Source organism: Clarias gariepinus, chromosome 6, assembly GCF_024256425.1.
Source record: "Clarias gariepinus isolate MV-2021 ecotype Netherlands chromosome 6, CGAR_prim_01v2, whole genome shotgun sequence".
In the NCBI taxonomy this organism is placed as follows: Eukaryota; Metazoa; Chordata; class Actinopteri; order Siluriformes; family Clariidae; genus Clarias; species Clarias gariepinus.
The window spans coordinates 29025125-29032500 of NC_071105.1; positions in this window are offsets into that span (position 1 = coordinate 29025125).

The following is a 7376-nucleotide window of genomic DNA, read 5'->3' on the forward strand; positions in this document are numbered from 1 at the left end:
TTACTTTGATAAACTCATGTTGGGCCAGGGGTAGCTCAGTGGATAAGGCATTGGACTACGGTTCAGAAGATCCCAGCTTCAAACCCCACAACCACCAAATTGCCACTGTTGGGCCCTTGAGCAAGGCCCTTAACCCTCAGATGTGTAATGAGATAAAAAAATGTAAGTCAAATGAAATACATCATCAGTCATGGTGTATGAAGAGTATTAATGTAGAAAACTGAGCTTTTTTAATTTATTTTCCTTTTTCCTTTTTCTGTGTGTGTGTGTGTGTGTGTGTAAAGTGGGGCAATCCTGTTCCTTTTCAGTAGTCACTTAACACTGTATATTAATAACTATGACAATCAATAAAATATTAAGAAGGTTTCCCAGAATTGCATCCCTTAATGCACATCTGCACTGTCCCTCTGGTGTTCACTCATCTGGGCACCATATCTGGCCACTCATACTGAGTGAACACCAGAGGTTCATCTGAGTCCTTAACTGACTCGGGGATTAAACTTTGAATGGACAGTTTTGGAAATAAAACCTATACCCTCAGCACAAAATTTCAGTTTTCAGGGTTTGGCTAGGCCAGGGATAGCTACAAAGGGAGGTGTACATGTTTCTTCCCAATGTAAAGGAAACTTTTATTATATAACATCTTTACTGTGTTATTAATGAAGAAGTTGGATCCTTACTGATAGAGCCAGTAGTCCAGTAGTGACTGACAATGAAGCTCCAGAAATAAGCCAGACTCGCCTATAAGTGAAGTTATATATATATATATAAAGGGCTCTAGTTATCGAATATTTGGGTAATCAAGTATTTTTTTTATCTATTAATCAAGTAATCGGAAAAAAATAATTTTGCTTAATTAAACAGCAACGTAAAATTTATAAGAGAAACAAAGTGTAATTGTTTTTCTTTTTAGAAAAATCTACTTTTATTTTTTAAATGCATACAGCATTTTATCAAAAAATAAACCGTGTGAGTGAGATGAATTAAGTGCATTGCAGTGCCATACAATCTTTTTTTAAAGCCTTCCCAGATGCAGACACACATTTAAATAATTTTTAATATAATTTTATCGCTCCTTTCCATTTTGCAGCCCGCAATAGAACGCTCCCTCAAATCAATACACAGCTAACTGTTGGCGTCACCTTCCGCTTTGTGAGTCACGTAAGCGCTTCTTCTTCATCGGTGTTTAGTGGCGGCTTTCATCCGGAGCACGCTCTGTCGCACCAAATAAATAACTGCGCAAAAACATAACGCAAGCTTTTAAAATTAATTAAATATATATTTTTTGTAATCGAATTACTCAAGTTATTCGAGGAATTGTTTCAGCCCTATACACACACACACACACATATATATATATATATATATATATATATATATATATAAGAGGGGGGGAGGGGGAATCACTCTTCAAAAAGCTGATAAATGAAAAAAGATTTTAAACTTATTTAATATGTTAATTGTTGTCATTTACTGTTTTTTATGCCTATTATTCAAATAGCTTAGGGTATTTTTTAGTAATTATTTGTTATAAGTGACACCAGCAGCTGTATCTGCACATTTCTAGGCTTTTTCACAATGAACTTATCTTGTGTGTTATCAGACAAATAGGTAGCCTAGAAATTAGGGGGTGGGGGGATTTTTCAACCTTTTGAAAATAGAAAGTGACCTTGCAGATTATGGAATGGAAACAAACTTATGGAATGGAAACAAACTTATGGAATGGAAACAAACCAGCAACATGGTGACAAACAAATACAAGACAAAGACTCTGTGAATCCTAGGGCGTATGCTTATGTTCCTGTCTATGTTGCTGGTTTGTTTCTATTCCATAGAACATAAAGAACACATTTCTGTTCTTTATTCTTCCCATGTTTATTCTTACAATATTTATATATGGCAGAAACATAGGAAGAATAAAAAACATATAGATGTTTATAAAAAATTTAAAGGAATGTTAAAGGATGAAAAAAGGAGGTGTGAGGGGACAATAATGTCCAGACTAGTTTGGGCAAGTGTATGATATTTAAATTGTGTATGATATTTAAAATGGGGAAACAGTACAAGAATGTATGAATTTTGTATAAAGGTAAAAACTTTACAACATGTTATATGTGTCCAAATAATGCTAAGCGTGAGGACCTGGCAGATGAAATTATAGAAAAAAAAATTACCTACAGGAAAATAAAATTAATCTAAAGGATATCTTATATCTTTTTAAGAAGGTACAGGGATAAATATTCCTTTTTTTTTCTTTTTGACTCTTGAAAACAAGGTTTTTATATATATATATAACAACACCTAAATAACTGAGCCAGACCAATATGCAACTGACACCCACAGAAAACATTTAAAGACAAACAATATTCTGATAATATAAAAGAGAGAAAAAAGCCAAGGGCAAAAGAGTCCCGTAAAAAAAAAAACATAAAAGAAAGAGAGAAATGAAAAAGAATTGGAGGAATGAAAAAGAAGGTCACAAAAAAGCCCATATCTGCTAAAATAAATTAGATTTGTTCTGTAAGTCATACTGTATGTAAGTTTTTCCAAAGGAAGAAGCTTAGCCACCTGTGCCAAACACATCTTCAGAGTTGGTACAGGAGATGATGACCATAAGATAAATATACATTTATTTGCCTGATACATTTTGAAATTTAGTAAACAATTAAAATGAGAAAAAATATCCAATGAAGGTTTGCAATTTAGAAGGTAGATAGTTGGAGACAAAATGAATTTTCCAGCCAATATTTTCTGGACCATATCATGTACCTCATACAGGGCCGGTTTTAGACAGGCACATGATGGGGGGTATTGTCCCTGCTGAATTGTATTGTTAGCTGCGTCCAAAGCCTGGAGAAGTGGATTGCACTTTGTCAGGCCTTTACCTTCAGACCTGTCCAACTTGGGTGACTCACTTGAAGACTAAGCTCCTGCTGGTATAGCTCTTAAGGTCACTGAGGCATGCAAACCCCCTGACCACAATAAGGTGGCAATCCCTCAGGGGGTAAACTGAAAAATTAAAATTAAATAAATAAAACAAAATAAAATAAAATATCTTTAATCCAAATTTTATCAATCAATGACATAACATTTATCTTAACTGGATAAGATATGTTTTTTCAAAAACGTTTAACCTACTAAACACACTATAACTAGAATATTTACAAAACTCAAAGTTTGTCTTATGAATAATAAAAAAAATAAGTTAAAGCAGATGGGCTATAGAACAATTCGAGGATGGATAGGATCAAGAATGAGTTCATCAGAGGGACAACCCATGTTAGATGTTTTGGTGATAAAGTCAGAGAGGCCAGATTGAGGTGGTTTGGACATGTTCAGAGGAGAGATGGTGAATATATCGGTAGAAGGATGCTGAGGTTGGAACTGCCAGGCAGGAGGTCTAGAGGAAGACCAAAGAGGAGATTTATGGATGCAGTGAGAGAGGACATGAAGTTAGTTGGTGTGAGAGAAGAGGATACAGAGGATAGGGTTAGACGGGGCAGATGATTCACTGTGGCGCCCCTTGAAAGGGAACAGCCAAAAGACAAAGAAGAAGATATTGTGTTTTTTTTAACATATATATTTTTTATAGTAAATAAACAGCTCTCTTCTCTCCAACCCACTCTACAACAACAGACTCCTATTTCCCTTTGGAAAAACTTTCACAAATTCATCCATGAACTACAGTGTGCGGCGGGGCTTTACATAGGGGTCTGTCAGACAACGGTCATTTGTCTTCAGTCTGTCAAATTCAGCGGACGTGGACTCATCGCTGTGCTTGTTGAAACTGATTAAAAAAAAAACGCTGCAGCTATGGCAATTTAAGCACTTTCCCTCTGGGATTAATAAAGTTATTTGAATCTTGAATTGAATCTTGAATCTTTACCATTTAATGGCAAAATTTTACTATCCGGAATAAACCTTCTCGATATCAACAACATATTTTTGACTAGTTGTAATTGCTTTCTGACAAGTCAAAATGACAGTTACAGATATCTGTAATGTATAATGTCCTTTTTAGATATCTTAAATTCTATTTTAACTAGTCAAAACTGGATTATAGATCAAATTGTAATTACAGATATCTTGAATATAGAGTTTTGTATGGCAAGCCCTTCTAACATTAGATATCATAAGATATCTCTAATTCAGTTTTGGATAGTCACAATGAAAGTTAGGGATATCTGCAATTAATTGAAGAGTCAAAACTGAATTATGGATATCTGCAATGAAACTGATATTCGACTCGTCAGACATTCTAAATGACAATTACAGATATCTATAACTGAGTTTTGCCTAGGCAGAATTAAAGTTAAAGATATCGTAAATGTCATTTTGACTTGTCAGCATTGTTGTGTCCGACGTTGCTCATTATGGCAAGCCGTTTTAACATTTAATGGCAAAATTTTACTATCCGGAATAAACCTTACAGATATCAACAACATATTTTTGACAAGTTGTAATTGCATTCTGACAAGTCAAAATGACAGTTAGAGATTGTGAATAGACATAATTTAGAATCAGATATCTGTTATCAAATTTTAGATATCTTTAAATGAATTTTGATTAGAGATATCTCAAATGAGAGATATCTTTAACTTTCATTCTGCCTAGTCAAATTGTAATTACAGATATCTTGAATATAGAGCTTTGACTAGGCAAAATAACGTTGCAGATATCTGTAATTGTGTCACAAGTTACGGCAAATAGGAGGACGGGACTGGTTTGATATTGGCGGGAGCGGCTTACTGTTCAAATACGGCGTAAATTTTTCCCACAACTAAGCTCTTGTTCCCCACAGATTCCTTGATTGTATATGAGTTCTATGGCATGGCATTTTTTAATTCTTTTGTCTACAACAGCGACCGCCATTTCTTCTGCTAACTGTTCAAATAATTTGTCTGCTGGGCAAATATCCAATGGGAAGTCTTTCACGAGCAACGTCGGACACAACAATGCTGACGTTTACGATATCTTAAACTTTAATACTTTAATTCTGCCTAGGCAAAACTCAGTTATAGATATCTGTTATTGTAATTTAGAATGTCTGACAAGTCGAATATCAGTTTCAGTGACATCATTGCAGATATCCATAATTCAGTTTTGACTCTTAAAAACTTAATTGCAGATATCCCTAACTTTCATTGTGACTATCCAAACCTGAATTACAGATATCTCTAACTGTCATTTTGACTTGTCAGAATGCAATTACAACTTGTCAAAAATATGTTGTTGATATCTGTAAGGTTTATTCCGGATAGTAAAATTTTGCCATTAAATGTTAAAACGGCTTGCCATAATGAGCAACGTCGGACACAACAATGCTGACAAGTCAAAATGACATTTACGATATCTTTAACTTTAATTTTGCCTAGGCAAAACTCAGTTATAGATATCTGTAATTGTCATTTAGAATGTCTGACGAGTCGAATATCAGTTTCATTGCAGATATCCATAATTCAGTTTTGACTCTTCAATTAATTGCAGATATCCCTAACTTTCATTGTGACTATCCAAAACTGAATTAGAGATATCTCTAACTGTCATTTTGACTTGTCAGAACGCAGTTACAACTAGTCAAAAGTATGTTGTTGATATCTAGAAGGTTTATTCCGGATAGTAAAATTTTGCCATTAAATGTTAAAACGGCTTGCCATAGTGAATGAACACAGCTGAGGGACAGAGACATAAGGGAAATCTAATACCGTATTGTGTAGTGTCCCCTTTTCGGCGGATTTTTCCGCTACCGCAGATCATTTTATCAACTTGTAATATATTCATTTTGTGAGTATATTAACATGTGCTCACTCAACATTTCAACATTTTTATTTGAGGGGGCAAGAGATTTGTTTGAGAGGGCGCTGCCCCCTCTTGCCTCTTGACCGGGGTCCGGTCTTCGTACGTCGCTTGACACATCCGGGATGAACTGACACATCTTAGATAAGATCATCGTTCTTGGTTCTTCAAGCACACCTGTTGTTGATGATTAGTATAGCTGGATTAAGTTGCCTAGGATTATTGCGCGTTCGTGCGTTGGTTTAAAAGGCGATATGCATCGACAGTAGAAACACTGATCACAAGCCCTTTGATTGGTTGACGAAATGGCAAAAGAGCGAGCGCATTTTTTTTCTCAAGCAGAGCAAGAGCTTTTATTAGAAGGTTACGGGGAATTTCAAACTTCAATAAAGACTCCGGGAAACACATCAAATGCTGCAAAAGCCAGAAGAGAGGGCTGGCAAAAAGTAGCGAATAAATTAAACGCGTGATTGTTGCCCATGTTACATGTTCTTTGATATTTTATTTAGATACTGTGTGTATGTGTGTGTATTTATAATCATATTATATATATATACACAATCATAATATTAAATATATCATATATAAATAAATATATATATCAACTCCTATTTGTATTAATTGTATCTCTTTGTCATCTTTAATGTCAGAGCCAGCAGTGGACCCATGCGAACATGGGAACAAGTAAAAGTAAAGTACAAGAACATCTTACAAAATGGTAATCTTTAGCGTAGTTATCTAGATTTTTATTTTAAGACACTGGCAAATGTGTTACATGGTTTAAAATAGCAACCAAGAAAAAGGCGGAACAGAAAAAAACAGGTGGTGATCCGGCCCCCTCTCCCTATACTCCAGCAGAAGAGCTAGCCCTGGATTTTAATAGTAAGAGACCAATTGTGGAGGGCATCCCTGGGGGTAGCACCTCCTTAGACCCACAGCCAGGGACCAGCAGCAGCACCACCTTTATTTCAGGTAATTGATTTAATTTGTATTGGAAAAGTACTACAGCTGCAATGATTTCTAACTACCTTAAAGTCTAAACAACAAATGTGTGTTAGTCAGTTGAACTGTCTTAAATCATAAGTAAGAATAAATTAATACTACATTTGTACATGAGCTTTGGATGACTTACAGTATAGTTCATGTAATGCTGTTTTGCCACTTATGTGCAGTTCGAAACAACACGCCCACACTTTTACCTGTCCCACAAGTGATGTCTGAAGCATGTGTAGTAAGTCAAGAATTTGTGTTTTTTTTTTTTTTTTTTTTAATTATACTGTAGAAAATGAGTTGAGTGCACACCTTTTTGTCATGACCTATTTGTTTCCATTGCACAGGACAGTGAAGAAACCCTGTCTGACGAGTGTCTGGAGGAATTACTTGTAAGAATGTATGATACAGGTGTATGTATCTTTGTGTATGTAATATGACGGTAATTTATTATTTGTGAGGTGCCGGAGTCTCCACCTCAGGAGAGGTCCACAGATAGGGCTCCAGAGAAGCCGATAGAAAGTGCTCCAGAAGACTCCACGCACAGAAGTGAAACTGAGGTGCCCAGTGTTATACTTGTCATTAAATTT